Genomic DNA, 19,848 nt, shown 5'->3' on the forward strand with positions numbered 1-19,848 from the left:
ATTAAACAAAGTAAAACAAAATGATGCATATGTTTCTTGATTTTCAAAGAAACAATTTCTTTAGGAAACTGTTAAAAACGGAACAACAGCGTATAATGGAACGAAGAAAATGATAAATCGGCGAAATGACCGAATGGTTGAACGAGAAATAAATTAGTGACCGATCGACGAATGCTAGAATAATTACCAAATGGCCGAATGACAGAATTATCAACTTGACAAAACGAGAGAAAAAATAAACGATGGTATGAAAATGACGAATTGTACAATAATGAAAAGACAGATACTTGTCCCCCAGGGCTCCTCCCTTGCCGATCGATCCTCCCTTTTTCCACCCTATTCCCTGTAAAGGATAGAATGACGAAATGGCAGCACGAGAAAATGAATAACTGACCGATTGACACATGGCAGAATAGCAAATAATGACGAAATGACAGAATTATCAAAATGATGAAAATAACCAAATGACGAAACTGTCGCCTTTTAATTATTTTTTTCCTCATCATGTTACCCCTGTTCCAATCCAACGATGTCATTATCGATGTCGTCCATGTCATTGCCTGACGTCAGTGACATCGATAGAGTAGGGTTTGGGGTATGGTTAGGGTTGCTGGTACATTAAGGGTTAGGGTTTCGGGTAGGGTTGCAGTTGCTGGTACTCTTACGGTTAGGGTTACGGCTAGGGTTGAGCCTAGGGCTCGTGTGACGTCATGACGCCCAAGACACCCTCATTATGTATTCACGACCCTCATTAATATTCATGACCCTCATTAATATTCATGAGGGTTACGTAACATTACGTCATGACGCTGGAGACAACCTTATACTACTTTCATTGCCAAATTTGCCTTCTTTTTTCCTTTTTTGCTTTGACTGTGGCATTGAGTATTTGAAGCTATGAAAACCCAAATCAATTTCAAGGCATTTGTTCGTTTTATTTAGTAGCTATATAGTCCAGGATAGGCCCCATAGAAACTTGACCAAACCTTGTTTTTTTATATATACAATATTTTTTGATGGTTTCTTGTCAATTCGAGGGTGCTGATTACGAATCTGGATGATGCCACTCGTGTAACCTTGAGCATTTTCCGCAAATTGGCAAAATCCAATATTGCCGCCAAAATATGCAACTACCCATGAAAATCCTAAAATTGTCCGCACATTGGCTATGGAATGCATGAAAGCGTGTGGCAGGAGTAAAATACACTCTGAAAAAAATAATTGTTGACAAAATATTTATTTTCCTGATATTCAAAATGGCCGCCATAGTCCATTGTATACTCTATTATGTAAAATATATATAAATAGGGAAAACCAATTTTCACAAAAATGAGCACTAAACCGCAAAAATTGCGATGTATGAACGAAGTAATATATGCAAATCATCATTACTAACGAGATATATCATTTATTATGTCATAAATGGGAACATTTCTGTATTTTGATATCTAAAATGGCCGCCACTGGCCCAAACAGTATTGCGTACAATGACAATGGGGGCCGAAAAAAATTTACAAGAGTTATCACAGAAATGCATATTATTAAGATTAAACGAGTGGAATATTGACTAAAAACATAATGGTTAACGAAATATATTACCAATATATCATGTATGTGATGAATGTTGTATTTTGATATTCAAAATGGCTGCCAAAGGCCCTAAAAGTATTATCCTCAATGAAAAAGTGGGGCAAAGAAATCACAAGAGTAATCACTAAAATGCATATATATGTGATAAATTAATGAGATACTGTTTAAAAACATATTTTCTAACGAAATATATCATTCAGGTTTAAAGTTTGTGTTAAATACTGTATTTTTACTTTCAAAATGGCCACCAGAGACATTAACAGTATTATGCACAATGCAAAGTGGAAAACCAATATTCACAGGAGTGAGCACCATAAATGCAGGTATTAGTGATCTATGAGTAAAATATTGTCTGAAAGCATTATTTCTATTAAGCAGTTAAGAGATATCATTTATTCTGCCAGTTAGGTTATAAATACTGTTATTGGAAAGTCAAAATGGCCGCTACAGGCCCTTACGATATTATGCACAATGTGAATGGGAACAAATTATTTCAGCACAATTTGGCTTTGCTTGGCCAGATGGTGCCAGTTAAAAATGGCAGAGGTAATAATGGCAGAGGTAAAAATGGCAGAGGTAATAATGGCAGAGGTAAAAATGGCAGAGGTAAAAATGGCAGAGGTAATAATGGCAGAGCTAAGAACAGCAGATATAAAAAGAGCAGAGGCATAAATGACAAGAGGTAAAAATGGAAGACGTGACAATAGCAGAGGTAAAAGTGGCCGAGGTACACTATTAGAAAAAACAGTAGATTTTACAGAAGAAAAATAAAAAAAACAGGTTTTACAGAAAAAAAAATAATTTTGATGATTATAATAACAGGATGGTTTTCAACAATTTTTCTTCAATTTTACAGAACAGATATGTTTTAAAAAAGGGGAAAACAGTTTTATTACAATAAATTTGTAAGGGTACATGCACAAAATACCAATTTTCTGTAAGTTTATACAAATGCATGCATGTAGGATTACACAGTGCAGTAAGATTACAGGTGTTCTCCAGACTCTGTCGCAGGATTTTTTTTTATTTTTAAGTATAGAATTTCTAACAGTGTAAAAAATGGCGGAGTTGAAAATTGCAAAGATAAAGTTGGCATAAGCAAAAATGAAAGAGATATGGGGTGCTGGTTTGTTAAAAAGCCGAGAAGAAAAAAGTTTTCACTCTAAAATCAAAGGGGATTTGGTTAAGGGGGAAAATGACTTTAAAAATTATTTCAACTAAGTGAAGTTCTTTTGACTCAGAAAAAGAATTACAACAAAAATAATAACAATCAGATAATAAACAAAGTTTTTTTAGCATACCAAGCTAATTATCAAGAGGGTGCTGCTTATGGTGTACAAAATACCCAACAGCACTTCCGCTTCCAAGGGTTATGACCATCAAGCCGTCTATATCATATTGGATGCAATGGTAAAGAAGGTTCAGGGTCTTCTTTTATGCAAAGAATCTGAACCAAACGGTCCCCCTCGATCGACCCCAAATTGGTTTACCAGTCAAGATTATTATTATTAATAGTGCAGTTTCATTTTGCTCCTGATGAATTGAATGAAAAAATATTTGTCGTTTGATTTCTTTTTAAAAAGCCTTCACGGTACACCTCCAACGAATTCGTAAATAGCATTGTTATGCCGATAAAACATAATGATATGATGAAATGCCTAACCGTGACATGCACTTCTAATTTAATCTATGTACATGCGGGGGCTTTTTGACAATTCATTGCATCAGGGTTTGAGGCTGGCCATATTTTACCTAGAGCTGTCATTTTTACCTCTCCCATTATGACCTCTACCATTTTACCTCTGCCATTATTACCTCTGCCAGTTTTACCTCTGCCACTTTTACCTCTGCCATTTTTACCTCTGCCATTATTACCTCTGCCAATTTTACCTCTGCCATTATCAATTATTACCTTTGCCATTTTTATCTCTGCCATTTTTACCTCTGCCATTTTTACCTCTGCCATTATTACCTCTGCCATTTTTACCTCTGCCATTTTTACCTCTGCCATTATTACCTCTGCCATTTTTACACCGAGCCGGCCAGACGGTGATGTATGAGTAAATATCGTCTGGAAACATGATTTATAACAAAATATATCATATCTTATGTAATTTAGGTGATAAATACTGTATTTCAACATTCAAAATGGCGACCAGTGGCATAAAGAGTATTATGTTCGTATAATATACAATTTGAGTGTAGACAAATAATGTTAACAAAAAGGGCATATGGCAGCCATTTTGAATGTTGAAATACAGTATTTATCACCTAAATTACATATAATATGATATATTTTGTTATAAATCGTGTTTTCAGACGATATTTCACTCATACATCACCATTTGGCCAAGCAAAGCCAAATTCTGTTGAAATAATTTGTTCCCATTCACATTGTGCATAATATCATAAGGGCCTGTATCGGCCATTTTGACTTTCCAATAACAGTATTCATCACCTAACTGGCAGAATAAAAGATATCTCTTGATATAAATTATGCTTTCGGACAATATTCTACTCATAGATCACTAATACTTGCATTCATGGTGCTCATATTGGTTTCCCACTTTGCATTGTGCATAATACTGTTAATGTCCATGGAGGCCATTTTCAAAGTAAAACTACAGTATTTAACACAAACTTTAAACCTGAATGATGTATTTCGTTAGAAAATATGTTTTTAAACAGTATCCCATTAATTTATCACATATCTATATGCATTTTAGTGATCACTCTTGTGATTTCTTTGCCACTCTTTCTCATTGTGTGCATAATACTTTTAGGGCCTTTGGCAGCCATTTTGAAAATCAAAATACAACATTCATCACAATACATGGCATATTAATGATATATTTCGTTAACAGTTATGTTTTTAGTCAGTATTCCACTCGTGTAATCTTAATAATATGCATTTTAGTCATCACTCTTGTGAATTTTTTGGCCCCCATTGCCATTGTACGCAATACTGTTTGGGCCAGTGGCGGCCATTTTAGATATCAAAATACAGAAATCTTCCCATTTATGATATAATGAATGATATATCTCGTTAGTAATAATGATTTGCATATATCACTTCGTTCATACATCGCGATTTTTTGCAGTTTAGTGCTCACTTTTGCGAAAGCTAGTTTTCCCTCTTTATATTGTACATAATAGAGTATACAATGGATTTTAGGCGGCCATTTTGAATATGAGAAAAATAAATATTTTGTCAAAAATTAATTTTTCAGAGAGTATCTCACTCCTGCCACACAATTTCTTGCATTTCGTAGCAAATGTGCGGACAATTTTAGGATTTTTATGGGTTATTTGCATATTTTGGCGGCCATATTGGATTTTGCCAATTTGCGGAAAATGCTCAAGGTTACACGAGTGGCATCATTCAGATTCGTAATCAGCACCCTCGAATTGACAAGAAACCATTAAAAAATATTGTTTACATAATAAAACAAGGTTACGCCTCTTCTATCCTGGACTACTAAGAATGTGGATGGAATGTGATAATTGTCATCATGATACTGCTACGATAGCAAGTCTGTTGCATTTACAAGTTGCTATACATCACTGTAAAAAAAAATAAAGTGCTCATTTAGCACTTAATTACAGGCACTGTAAGTGCTAAACTAGCACTTCATTTTTTTTACAGTGCATGATTAACAGCAATAGGTACTAACCATCTGTTAGTATGGTGTTAACAGTAAAGCAGAAGTCGGCCCAGAATTGTCAAGCGTTGTCAGATCACCGCGGTCTTTGCAACTTCCTCTACAATTACTTAAACCACTCCAGCGACCCTTCCTTTTTAACGAATAATGACAACGAATGTTGTTTGCCATTATTAGTAAAGAAACCATAATTCCTATTATCCCTATCGGTTAAGTATTGTGAAATTATTTTCACCAAGGTTTCAATTTTCAGTTTCCATTACATGCATGATTACGTTCGATACTGCGCTCACATCCAAATAGCTATATCGCTCAGATGATAAACCGATAATTACATGCAATCAAATCGCATGATATTGGGCACTCGGGAAATTACCTTCCACAATGTTTCCATTTTCAGTTTCCATTATAATCATTTTTTTGACATCCCAACCTGCTTTCATACTCAGATGATAATTTAAACAAAATTAATCGAAAGATACTGAGCTCTTGAGAATTATATGCTTAAGGAAAAGGAAATATATTTATTCATTGCGAAATTATTCTGCATGGATGTAAAAGTGAAACCCATCGGTTTGTATTAATATCCCTGTTTGTACCAGTTGTGCCACGCATGAGCAAATTAAGTGATGTTGAAGACAACAGGTGCAGATACCACTTTTTCAAAGTTTTCGAAAACTTGATGAAAGGGCAGATGACGATGTGAATTCTTTCATCGATGCCAGAGCTGGCAAAAAATCTTGATTGGAACTTTTTATTCCAGAGTGAGACTATAGGCGCCGCTTTTCCGACGGCGGCAGCGGCAACATCAAATCTTAACCTGAGGTTAAGTTTTTGAAATGACATCATAACTTAGAAAGTATATGGACCTAGTTCATGAAACTTGGCCATAAGGTTAATCAAGTATTACTAAACATCCTATTAGAGTTTCATGTCACATGACCAAGGTCAAAGGTCATTTAGGGTCAATGAACTTAGACCATGTAGGAGGAATCAACATCAAAATCTTAACCTGAGGTTAAGTTTTTGAAATGTCATCATAACTTAGAAAATATATGGACCTAGGTTAATCAAGTATCACTGAACATCCTGCGTGAGTTTTATGTCACATGACCAAGGTCAAATCATTTAGGGTTAATGAACTTTGGCCGAATTGGGGGTATCTGTTGAATTCCCATCATTGGCCGAATTGGGTGTATCTGTTGAATTACCATCATAACTTTGAAAGTTTATGGATCTGATTCATGAAACTTGTACATAAGAGTAATCAAGTATCACTGAACATCCTGTGCGAGTTTCAGGTCACATGATCAAGGTCAAAGGTCATGTAAGGTCAATGAACTTTGGCCATGTTGGGTTTTTTGTTGAATAACCATCATATCTCTGTAAGTTTATTGGTCTAGTTCATAAAAAGTGGACATAAGAGTAACCATGTATCACTGAACATCTTGTGCGAGTTAGAGTAGTATTCAAAGTCAGCACTGCTGCTAAATTGAACCGCGTGATGCAGGTGAGACGGCCAGAGGCATTCCACTTGTTTGTTGAATAACCATCATATCTCTGTAAGTTTATTGGTCTAGTTCATAAAAAGTGGACATAATAGTAACCATGTATCACTGAACATCTTGTGCGAGTTAGAGTAGTTTTCAAAGTCAGCACTGCTGCTATATTGAACTGCGTGATGCAGGTGAGACGGCCAGAGGCATTCCACTTGTATTAAAAAATGCCTGAAAAAATGAATAATACAGCTATTTCATAGTTTTCTATGACAAGGAATTAATATGATATCGTATTTCACTTTAAATGATGTTAATGGTGTAATAAGCTTAATTGGCATAATGAGCTAATCAAAGTGGAACGCATCTGGCAGTCTCGACTGCATTACGCGATTTTATACAGCAGCAGGTTTGACTTTGAAAACAGCTATTGCATATAATATTAACGTAAGAACAATTCATAAGATGTCCATTGATCCAAAATGGCCTTAGACCATGATCAAGTGACCTATATGTTCATGTTTCATGAACTAGATCCATAAACTTTCTAAGATATGATGCCAAGTTAAAACATACCCCTAACATGGCCAAAGTTCATTGACCTTATATTACCTTTGATATTGGTCATTTGACCATGTGCAATATATACCTGATATATTGCACATAGATGTTATATGCATTGGGCCAGTAATAATAATTAAGGAATTGACATTGGTTAATATGGAAAATTACTGTCATAAAGGAATTCATCAACATAGAAAACATTAGAAGAGCTGTATTATATATGTTTTCAGGCTGATGTAGACAGTACTTTGACACAGGAATCTATTTATTGCAAATATATATTAATTAGCGCATTATGCTAATTAAGCTAATTATAACAATAACATTGTTTAAAGGAAAAAGATGATGTTACAAAAGAATTCCTCATCATATAACTACAGGATAGCTGTATTATTTATGTTTTGGGGAATTCTCACTCGGTATAAAATGACAAAGAAATATATATATTGCACATATATGTTAATTAGTGCATTATGCTAATTATACTAATTACGACAATTACATTGGCAAAAAGAGGAAAAATAACTTCAGAAATTAATTCCTCGTGATAGAAAATCATGGGATAGCTGTTTTATTTATGTGTTTTGCATTTTCGATATAAAATGACAAAGGAAAGTATATATTGCACATATATAATGGTAATTAGCGTATTATGCTGATTATGCTAATTACGACAATTACATTGGTAAGAAGGGAAAAATAATGTCATAAATGAATTCCTCGCCATATAAAACAAGCATAGGGTAGCTGTATTAATCATGTTTTCGGACATTCTCGATATGAAATGACAAAGAAATATATAAGTTTATATGTATTACACATATACATGTACATGTGTTAATTAGTGCATTATGCTAATTATGTTAATTACAGCAATTACATTAGTTAAAATTGAAAAATAATGTCATAAATGAATTCCTCGCTATAGAAAACCCTAAAAGGGATGCATTATCTACATATTGGGCATTTTTGGGATAGACATCCACAAATACGTATATACAATGTATTACACTTAAGCTAATTAGCTCATTATGCTAATTAGGCTGATTACGATAATTGCATAATTTAAATATTTAAATTATTGCTATAAATCGATTCCTTGTCACAGGACCTCTTAGTAAAATGACATTATTTGTGTTTTTAATCTTTCTGGTGTAAGAGAAGTAGCATATTACATAACGTAATATGCTAATTAGATGATTATGCTAATTAGGCTAATTAAAAAAATTTGCTCAAGGTTGCCAAGGTGGCAACCAAGCTGAATTTACTTCAATACCCATCTAGAACGCAAATCAACAAAAAAACCTTGTACTTAACAACTTTTCCAGGTATGAAAAATATCTACTGGACTATATGCAGGTGAGACAATAAAATGACAAAGAAATATATATATATAGTTAATTATGTTAATTAGCGCAGTATACTGATTGCACTAATTACACAATAACATTTGTTAAACGGGGAAAATAATGTCACAAAAGAATTCTTCATCATAGAAAACCATTGGATAGCTGTAATTGTTTGTTTTCAGGCTTTCTCAATATAAAATATATATATATTGCACAAATATGTTAATTAGCGCATTATGCTAATTACGAAAATTACATTGGTAAAAAGGTAAATATAATGTCATAAGTGAATTCCTAGTCATTGGAAATCATAGGATAGCTGTACTATTCATATTTTCAGGCATTCTTGATATAAAATGACAAAGGAATATATATTGTAAAATATTGCTCATAAGTTAATTAGCGCATTATGCTAATTACGCTAATTAAAACAGTAACATTTGTTAAACGTTTTTAAAAATAATTTCACAAAAGAATTCCTCATAGAATAATACCATAGGATAGCTCTATTATTTATGTTTTCTGGCTGTTGTAGTACTTTGACAAATAAATCTATACATATATATGTTAATTAGTGCATTAGGTTGATTATGCTAATTATGCTAATTACAGCGACTGCATTGGTTAAAATGGAAAAATAATGTCATAAATGAATTCCTCGCCATAAAACACCATAGGATAGCTGTATTATTAATTTTTTCGGGCATTCTCGATATGAAATGACAAAGAAACATGTATTTTATATATATTACACAAATATATGTTAATTCGTGCATTATGCTAATTATGCTAATTACGGCGATTACATTGGTTAAAATGGAAAAATAATGTCATGAATTAATTCCTCGCTATAGAAAACCATAAAAAGGGGCTTATTTCGAAAGGGTGGGTGCTGTCGCGTTAGGGTGCGTCAACGCGAACGCGAAGATTCGTCCAAAGCCCCCCCGGCTTGGCCGAAAGGGTGCGCTTGGAGCGTTACGTCACGTCGCGTTCACTGGAACGCATCCATTCGTCCAAAGCCCCCCCGGAAGTGCCGAAAGGGTGCGTTTTATTTTGTTTTTAATAATAATAATAATAATAATAATAATAATAGTAATAATAATACTAACAATAATAATAATTACAATAATAATGATAATAATAATGGTAATATTAATAATCATAATAATAATTACAATAACAATAAGAAGAAAAAGAAGCGGAAGGAGGAGAAGGAGAATAAGATAATGATGATGAAAAACAACAACAATTACAAGAAAAATAATATCACCAACAACAATGATTAATAATGATAGTAAAAAAATAATTACAATATGAAGGAGACGAAGAAGAAGAAGAAGAAAAAGGAGAGGTAGTAGTAGTAGAAGAAAATGATGTAGAAGAAAAAGGAGTATACGATAATGATGAAGAACAACAATAACAAAAAAATATCACAGACAACAATTATGAAAATACAAATTTAGTAATAATTATAATGATAGTAATTATAATAATATGAAGGAGAGGAAGAGGGATGCAGAGGAAGAAGAAAAAGAAGAAGACAAGGCAAACGCCAAGCGTTGTCTCGCCTGCATATTGCAGTCATGAAGAGAATGTATGTCAAAACTATGCTGTATGACTTCCGAGGCTGTCAGCAGTTTAGGGGGTGAATTGTGGTTCTGACAGTTTACATATGCAATAATGCTATAGGCCTACTTTATCCCTAGGAAATGAGATAACACTAAGAATGCTGTTAATACTATGAAGCTACATGTATAATGACTTCCATGGAAGTAAGGAAATTAATTTTAGTGAAAAAGAATGTAATTCATAACAATGTGAGTGAAAACTTTGACAGCTTTTCTATTGTACCTTTGGCAAATTTGTGTGAATATTATAAATGGTGTCAAGAACTATAGCTCATTAAATAAATAACAACAACAGCTTTTAAAGAATAAACAAGTAAAATACAAAATCTGGTTCAATTATAGAGAGTACTGAGTTCTGAAGTAAAATGTTCATTGACCTTTGACCTTAATCAAATTCAACTCACATTCGAACTTGACCTGCACCTTCAAAAGATGGACCTCTTGTATGAATTTGGCAATCCCACCTCGAAGCTGTAGAAAGTTATTGGGTGTACAACATAGCACAGTGCCAGTCATGGAAAGTTCATTGACCTTTGACCTTATTCAAATTCAACTCATATTCGAACTTGACCTGTGCTTTCACGAGATGGACCTCTGGTATGAATTTGGTGATCCCACCTCGAAGCTGTAGAAAGTTATTGGGTGTACAACACAATTGTTGACGACGACGCCGCCGACACCGGAAATAGTGATACCTATGTCTCGCTCCGCTACGCAGGCGAGACAAAAAACCGAAGGAATTATTTTAATTACAATAATAATAATAATAAGAGGAAGAAGAAGAAGAAGCAGAAGAAGAAGGAGAGGAATAAGTAGAAGCGGAAGAATAAGAATAATAATAAGAGGAAGAAGAAGAGGAGAAGAAGAAGAAAAAGAAGAAGAAAAAGATGAAGAAGTTCGAGGAAGAACAAAAGGAGGAGAAAGAAGAAAATAAAAAACGAAGGAATTATTTTAATTACAATAATAATAATCTAAATAATAGCATGCTCCTTCTCCTATGGATCATAAAAATAATAATTATAATAATTATAATAATGATAAAATATGCTTAATGATAATAATAATGATAAAAATAATAATAATGATAAGAAGAGGAGGAATAAGAAGAGGAAGAAGAAAATGAAGAATAAAAGAAAACAAGTGGAATGCCTCTGGCAGTCTCACCGGCATCACGAGGTTCAATATAGCAGCAGTTCTGACTTTGAATACTACTCTAACTCGCACAAGGTGTTCAGTGATACATGGTTACTCTTATGTCCACTTTTTATGAACTAGACCAATAAACTTACAGAGATATGATGGTTATTCAACAAAAAAAACCCAACATGGCCAAATTTCATAGGCCTTACATGACCTTTGACCTTGATCATGTGACCTGAAACTCGAACAGGATGTTCAGTGATACTTAATTACTCTTATGTACAAGTTTCATGAATCAGATCCATAAACTTTCAAAGTTATGATGGTAATTCAACAGATACACCCGATTCGGCCAAAGTTCATTGACCCTAAATGACTTTTGACCTTGGTCATGTGACGTGAAACTCATGCAGGATGTTCAGTGATACTTGATTAACCTTATGTCCAAGATTCATGAACTAGGTCCATATATTTTCTTAGTTATGATGACATTTCAAAAACTTAACCTCAGGTTAAGATTTCGATGTTGATTCCTCCAACATGGTCTAAGTTCATTGACCCTAAATGACCTTTGACCTTGGTCATGTGACATGAAACTGTAATAGGATGTTCAGTAATACTTGATTAACCTTATGTCTAAGTTTCATGAACTAGGTCCATATATTTTCTAAGTTATGACATCATTTCAAAAACTTAACCTCAGGTTAAGATTTGATGTTGACGCCGCCGTCGCCGTCGGAAAAGCGGCGCCTATAGTCTCACTTTGCTTCGCAGGTGAGACAAAAATGAAGGAATGATTTTAATTACAATAATTATAATAATTAATCTAAATACTAACATGTTACTAGTCCTATTGATCATAATAATAATAAAAAAATAATGATAATGATAATTATAATAATAATGAGAAAAATAATACTTAATGACGATAATAATAATAACAATAATGATAAGAATAATAATGATAATAATAATAATATCAATAACAATAATAATAATAGTAATAATGATAGTGATAATAATAATAATAAAGATAAGAACGATGATAATAATGATAACATTTGAATAAATTCCCTTTTTTTCATTTCATTAAGAAAATTCAAAGAAAATGTATTTATCTTTAGTCAATGACAAATAAAAAGTAGACATTTCAAGAATCATATTTTCATCTATAAAACTATATTTTCATAAAAATTATTCAATACACAGGAAACATCTTCAAATGTACACAATTTTTTCACACATAATTTTCTTCGACCTGAATAAATCATTGTGCATTTTTTAAATCAATAATGTCCAATAAATTCTAAAAAACAAGTGGAATGCCTCTGGCCGTCTCACCTGCATCACGCGGTTCAATATAGCAGCAGTGCTGACTTTGAATACTACTCTAACTCGCACAAGATGTTCAGTGATACATGGTTACTCTTATGTCCACTTTTTATGAACTAGACCAATAAACTTACAGAGATATGATGGTTATTCACCAAAAAACCCCAACATGGCCAAAGTTCATTGACCTTACATGACCTTTGACCATGATCATGTGACGTGAAACTCAAACAGGATATTCAGTGATACTTGATTACTCTTATGTACAAGTTTCATGAATCAGATCCATAAACTTTCAAAGTTATGATGGTAATTCAACAGATACACCCAATTCGGCCAAAGTTCATTGACCTTTGACCTTGGTCATGTGACCTGAAATGTGCACAGGATGTTCAGTGATACTTGATTACTCTAATGTCCAAGTTTAATGAACTAGCCCAATAAACTTCCAAAGTTATGATGGTAATTCAACAGATACCCCCGATTCGGCCAAAGTTCATTGACCCTAATGACCTTTGACCTTAATCATGAGACCTGAAACTTGCACAAAATTTTCAGTGATGCTTGATTACTATTATGTCCAAGTTTCATGAATCAGATCCATAAACTTTCAAAGTTATGATGGGAATTCAACAGATATCCCCAATTCGGCCAAAGTTCATTGACCCTAAATGACCTTTGACCTTGGTCATGTGACGTGAAACTCATGCAGGATGTTCAGTGATACTTGATTAACCTTATGTCCAAGTTTCATGAACTAGGTCCATATATTTTCTAAGTTATGATGACATTTCAAAAACTTAACCACAGGTTAAGATTTCGATGTTGATTCCTCCAACATGGTCTAAGTTCATTGACCCTAAATGACCTTTGACCTTGGTCATGTGACATGAAACTCTAATAGGATGTTCAGTAATACTTGATTAACCTTATGGCCAAGTTTCATGAACTAGGTCCATATACTTTCTAAGTTATGATGTCATTTCAAAAACTTAACCTCAGGTTAAGATTTGATGTTGACGCCGCCGCCGCCGCCGCCGTCGCCGCCGCCGTCGGAAAAGCGGCGCCTATAGTCTCACTTTGCTTCGCAGGTGAGACAAAAGCTGTGGTGTCATTGACTTTTGTACAAGTTTTTCAACATTCATTAGTGTTGTTGGTGTTGCCGCTGCTGTTGTCATCATGGTTGCTGTAATTTATTTTCTTTTTGCTGCTGCTCTTGGTGTTGTTGGTGTGATTGTTTCATTGCTGGTGCATTGCTACTGATGTTGCTCAAGGTGTTGCCTGTGTGGTTGCTCTTGTCATCGCTGCTACTGCTGCTGTTTACAAGTATGGCTGTTGCATCCCCTGATGCTTTTATTGATGTTGCCGCTTGTGTTGTTTCCTGTATGATTGCTTAATCCTTGACATTGGCTTTGTTTCTACTGTCGTTGTCGCTACTGCTGTTGATGTTTACCACTGTGGTTGTTGCATCTCTTCATGAAGTTATTCATGTTGCGCGCGATGTTCCCTGCATGGTTGTTGGAGCTCCTGCTACTGTTGATGTTGCCAATGTGATTGTTGCATTTCTGCTGTAATACATGTAGGTATTTTTGCTGTTGCTCTTGATGTTGTCGGTGCGGTTGCTGCATCTCTTCTTGCAGTTGAGGTTTCGGCTGCTGATGCTGTTGTTGCTCCTGCTGCTGTTCATGTTTATTGAAGTATTACACTGAAATGGAATTAATTTATAGAGCATGTGATATTTTATTAATAAAGATATTAATTTCCATGATTATTGATACCAAAGTCATTTATTCCTAATTTAATTATCGCTGTTAAAATTCTGCGAAAATTCTCACTGCTCATTGATTATGAAAATTTATGCGTAAAATCATAAGTTTGCTCTAATAGACCAGTTCGTAGTTACTTCGTGGACAATTTTGGTCAAATGACCTTTCATTTCTTTCATCATGATAGGCAGATTTCAAAGCAAGATATTACGTAAGCTTGCCTTACATAGCAGGATGAAGAAATTGAATAGACCAGGTGACTAGAATAGCACACAAATGAACACGTAATGAAGGCATTTGTTGCATTCCTACTTTGAATGCATATCTTAGCATGTTGCACAATGTACTTTGCAAACTGTGAAATACCAGTCGTTCGTGGAAGCATTGTTGTTTTTTGTGGATGAAAATGAAAATGACAATTCAAAAGAATATATGAATAATCAAGACATCAAAGTTGGTGCTTATCTCATTAGATTTTAAAGCACCATGTCACTTTAGTACAAATGACCTTCTTCTGATCATGCATAGAATCTTTTGATCATGCGCAGAAAGGAACTACGAACTGGCTTATTAATAAAATAAAGCCCCTAAAATGCTCATTTTTGTTTCACATACTCTAGATAGGCATCTGATCAAATTTATTTTTCAAAAATGTACACATCACATTTATTTTCTTATGTATTCTATTGTTTTCTAAATTTCTTATGTATTTCTTTGTTTTATGACTTTTTGCTTTCCATTGTGTTTTCAATGGAAATTTTCAGGGACTTTATTTTTACCATAGACAAGATAAAATTAAATGATTTTAAGCAGTAAAAGGAAAAATAATGATACATTTTATGAATTTTGGCTAAAAACACTATTTGCATTGGATTTGTACACAAATTCATGTTTTTGAGCAATTTTGGGTCTGCATGCACTTACGAAATGTTGCGTAATTTCGGAAACGCGTACCTGGGGGTCACAATTTTGGTCTCAAAAGTTGCGCGAGAGTCTTGAAAGTAAAAAGTCAGCGAGCGACACATTAAAAAAACTTTGAGCAGCTGATTTATCGCGAAAAATGTCGAGCCCCCCCCCCCCGTCTTCTTAGGGTTAAACAACCCAAAAAAAATGCATAAGAAAAAAATTAAAATGTACATGTATACATAATTGATTTTAATGACTTTAATGACAAAATAAAGGGAGTCAAAATCCAAAATTATCACATTTGTTTTTTATTTCGTGATTCAGAACCAACCTGCTGATTTCTGAAGTGAGTGCACAATCTACAGGCAAGATCCTGAGCCACCCCCCCCCCTACCAAGATCATTTGAATAAGTGAGGTTTAATGACTGCTTTTGTAGTCATTAAATTTATCTGATTTATACATGCCTACAAGAGATATAAAAAAAATTGTGTTCTTTTTTGGGTAATTTTGCAGTGTTCCTAGCTGACAAAGCAGAGGGTGATGGTGTGTGGGGGGTCTAATAGGAATGCAGAACAATGGAACATTCATTTACTACTTTGGCAATAGAAAGCAAGACACAGCATCTAGCATTGATTGATAATGGATGTTTTACAACTGTCCAAGAAATATCATCAATAATCATTTAAGCATCTAAGTACTTATTATCTTATAGACTTATAGATGTCACTGTTTTCAAATATTGACTGCTAGAAGACCAAATAAAGAAGAGAACAGTACTGGCAATTTAATTTTTTTTAATGTGACTACTTTCTTCGCCAAAGTGAGGCAGTCATACTTAAGAGTGTTTTAACTTACAAGTGACATCACATTTCCTGCCTTCTTGTCTGGCTCTCCAAAACCTTCAACCATTTATACTTGGGTAACTTTGTATCTCGCATCCGTCTGAAAAGTTTGGGTGAAGCCTCCACCTGAAGGAAAAAAGAGTATTGAACTAATTAAAATATTTGCCACAATCTTGTATTTCTTCTCACATGTATATGTACATGTCTAAAAACAGGAAATAAAACATCTTTTGATTACCAGAATTCATATAGAAGGGGGTAAACAAAGGGTTCAAGCTTTTATTATGTTAATCAAAAATAAAAATAGTAAATGACATATGCTCTGGCCGAGAAACTTAGAGAAATTATTCCTCGTAATGTAGCTTGTATGTACATACACATGAGCAAGTAGTGAAAAATGGATTGAGGGGTGTGAGTAGGGGCTACGCAAACAGAAGGGGGGGGGGCTGGGGTCGCATGTTAACTGTAGAGTTTTTAAAGTGAGCGACCATGCAAAAAATCATGACCAAATGGTAATTTTTATGTTTTTCAGCTCCCGCACTGTTTTCCAAAACCATGTACAAAAATGACCATCTGGATGATTTTTTGCATGGTCATGGTCTTTCATGTCTATGTAATGTCTACATTACAAACTGACTTTAAAATCTGGTACAGTGCGATTTCATTATCATTGATGTGGGTTTTAATGATTTAACATTCTGCAACCTAAACAATATCCTTCATTTTTTGTCATCATTATAGCATTTTACTAGTCTACATGTTACCTGTGGTTGCATTTCAATCTCAGTGTTTCTTCACCCATTGCCAAATCTTCTGCCACATGTTCATCAGATTGGCCCCTGGCACATTCCTTGCTGTAGTAGACCAGTCAGAGCCAAGCTCTCTAGTTCCAGTCTGAAATTAGAACATTAATATTACATTGATATAACAAAGAAATATGTAGATTGACACAGTGATCATTGAAAAATATTGCACTTTCTATGAATATTGTTGACATTTTATAAAGGGGAATGATTCAAATATACCAATCATTTTTCTTTCTTGTTGTATTATCCTGAAATTTCTAGAATCGACCAACAATCGGTCAACAATTAATTCTTGTTAATTCATATAATTTCCACTTGATTATAAGCAAGACAGTCATTAACATATTAATCATACAAATAATAAAACATTTTTGTCATTAATATATTTTTGAATTAAAATAAAAGTTTTTTCTAACCCAATAGCACATGGATACCTTGCTGGTTTAATTTACTGGATTTTGTTCAATAGTACTTTATTATGAGATTCAAAGGCAAAAAAATACTTGGGCTTGATGAGATCCATTGCATATTCCCCTTTATTTTTGTTTTAATGAATGGACATTTAAGTACCTTTACGTGCTATTTAAGGTTAGGTTTGACTAGATCTAGACTCTAACTTTATGTGGTACGATAAAAATGAAAAATAAAATTGAAAAATTGAAGAGCCCCGACTGGGGGATTTCGCATTGTAAGTCCCATAATGGTGGCTGCACGATAGCTAGACAGCTGGCAGCTGTCTGTTTCGAGGAGTTTTTAAACATTTTTTTTTATTTCTCATACACAGACGGCTTGCTATTGTGCAGCCACCATTAGGGGACTTACAATGCAAAATCCCCCCGTCGGGGCTCTTCAATTTTGTCTTTAATGAATAACAATTTTGAAAATTAACGCGACCAAAATGCAAATTTATATTCCCTCTTGGCAATAATTCCCCAAAACGGAGAAAATTGAAGTTAAAAGGAACAAAACAGTGACTTACCTCGGCTGTCGCGCAAATTCACTTCCCCTTTTTATCCGATCTTAAGTACGTAAACATATGGCCATTGAGTCCCCTGTACAGATCGCGCTAGAACTTCGGTCTCTGTATTTGGTGAGTGAAGCCAACGGAGTTCAGCTGAACAACCAGCAAAACAGGGACCGAAGCTTTTGGTCTACTGCCACGGGTGCACCATTTAAAACTTATAATATCTAGATTTTGATTGGGTGTGAACGCACCTCTGCCACATAACTCCCCCCTGAATCCTCGCCTGCTGTCGAGTGCCTCCATTTCGTTTGACTTGTGTTCGCTAAGCCTATATGCTAAATAAGTTGAGAATATCCAATTTATCACTCACACTATCAATATGTGATTTAGCTCCTGTCCAATTCCAATGACTGTAACACAGAATTGGGATGGCCACATTGGATTTGTGTACATCTATTGCACACGCTGGTAATCGAGGATATCCCCGACCACACCGAGCAACAAAATTAATACAAAAACCAAAGGAAAAGAAAAATTATGATTTTTAATATAGAATGTCAGGCCAAATCGTGGTTTTGGGAACCACTCATAGATTTGTGTACGCGCACTTGTGTACAAAGTGAATGGAGGTGGAAATAGGGTAGTGCGTGAGCGTGTGACTGAATAAAGCGCTGCTGTATGAAGTGAACGGTGGTTCCCTATATCACGATAATGCCGAATGTCATAAAGGTAAAACAATATAAAGATTTCTCTTAGCAAAATTACAGCCCTGTGTGGATCATAAAAACGTGTATGGACAGGGTCGCGATGGGTCGTTGTGTGGACCTCAGTCAGATACTTAGTTCTGCAGACACAGAAACACGGGTATGGGACTAGACTGGATTATGTACTGTCAAGTTTGTCGATCGTATCGACAGGGTTCCTGCCAGAAGATTATCTTTTCTTGTAATTCAATTGATAATTACGCACCACAAATTATTCATCACCTTACATATAATATGAACGACATTTTGAATGGTTTTACTTACGGTAAAATCCTCATTCACCTCTCCGGTGACCTTCACTTCTGCTAATTTCTTCGTTTCATTTCGAATCGTCGCGGCGAAAACATCAAACAAACTTTACATTTTGATCAAAACTTTGGAGTGGGCGTGGCCTAATTAGTCAGCGAACCTCGTTCAAGACGATTTGTAAAATAAAAATGTACTGAACGCGAAGGTTCGGGAAAAGCCCCCCCGGTTGTGCCATTTGGGGGCGTTGTCGACACTGACGCGCCCTAACGCTCCCAACGCACCCTTTCGGCCAAACTGGGGGGGGGGGGCTTTGGACGAATCTTCGCGTTCGCGTTGACGCACCCTAACGCGACAGCACCCACCCTTTCGACATAAGCCATAAAAAGGTTGCATTATTTACGTATTGGGAATTTTCTGGATAGACATCCACAAATACATATACACAGTGTATTACACTTATGCTAATTAGCTCATTATGCTAATTAGGCTGATTACGATAATTGCATAACTTAGATATTTAAAATATTGTTATGCATGGATTCAACGTCACAGGACCTCTTAGAAAAATGATATTATTTATGTTTTTAGTCTTTCTGGTTTAAGAGAAGTAGTATATTACATATCGTACATATGCTAATTAGATGATTATGCTAATTAGGCTAATTAAAAAAAATTGCTCAAGGTTGCCAAGGTGGCAACCAAGCTGAATTTACTTCAATACCCATCTAGATTACGAATCAACAAAAAAACCTTGTACTTAACAACTTTTCCAGGTCTTGTACATGGCCT

At 34.7% G+C, this 19,848-nt stretch overlaps 1 long non-coding RNA gene across 1 annotated transcript; it reads right to left on the bottom strand.

Moving 5' to 3' along the window:
* Window positions 1–13,925: 13,925 nt before the first annotated feature.
* Window positions 13,926–19,311, bottom strand: LOC121424374. Its single transcript, XR_005971365.1, has 4 exons — window positions 19,075–19,311; window positions 17,041–17,170; window positions 16,290–16,402; window positions 13,926–14,466 (listed from the first exon to the last, which is right to left on the bottom strand). It is a non-coding gene; the product is annotated as an uncharacterized LOC121424374 (long non-coding RNA).
* Window positions 19,312–19,848: the final 537 nt, after the last annotated feature.

This window comes from Lytechinus variegatus, chromosome 11, assembly GCF_018143015.1.
Source record: "Lytechinus variegatus isolate NC3 chromosome 11, Lvar_3.0, whole genome shotgun sequence".
Taxonomy (NCBI): Eukaryota; Metazoa; Echinodermata; class Echinoidea; order Temnopleuroida; family Toxopneustidae; genus Lytechinus; species Lytechinus variegatus.